The following is a 675-nucleotide window of genomic DNA, read 5'->3' on the forward strand; positions in this document are numbered from 1 at the left end:
CACGGCTCGGAGCGCGCTCCCGGACAAAGGCGATGCCGTCCGCTTCCGTAGCCGGAGGCCGGGGGCCACTCCGCGATTTGGGGAACCCTCGCGCGGGGTCGCGCCGCATTCGCAGCGGGTGCCGGAGCCCAACGACAGCCACGTCCTGCGCTTTCGATGGCTTTTTAAAAAACGTGCCCTTCCCGCTGCCTATACCAATCCTCCTTTTGTCCTCTCCCCCAAAAAGCCGAAGCCGGTCTGCCCGCGCAGCCCTCGTTCTGCCCTCGGTGCGGTCCGATCCCCGAATCGCCCGGCTCCGAACAAAGGGGCTCGGCGGCGGCGGCCGCAGCCGCTGCTCTGCGTATCGCCGTGGGCTTTTTTTGTTCTGTTGCTCCGTCTGCAGAATGGGAGATGAAGGGACCGTCCGTTCCCCCCCTCCCTCGCCCCCCCCACGCAGCCACCGCGGGTTCGTTGCCCGAAGCGGAACCCTCTCCCCGTAACAATGAGACGCGAAGCGCACGTACAAACACGAGCACGTTTATTCGGTACAGACAGGTTCAGTGAGACATCGTCCTGCGAACCAGGAACACATTGCACACACTCCGGTACGAAGCGCATAAATGGAACCAACAGCCGCATCTCGTAGCGAAGCCATTGAGAGTCTGTCGGGGAAGGGGGGGATTTTTTTTTCTTTTT

The sequence above is a fragment of the Meleagris gallopavo genome, chromosome 3 (genome assembly GCF_000146605.3).
Source record: "Meleagris gallopavo isolate NT-WF06-2002-E0010 breed Aviagen turkey brand Nicholas breeding stock chromosome 3, Turkey_5.1, whole genome shotgun sequence".
NCBI lineage: Eukaryota > Metazoa > Chordata > Aves > Galliformes > Phasianidae > Meleagris > Meleagris gallopavo.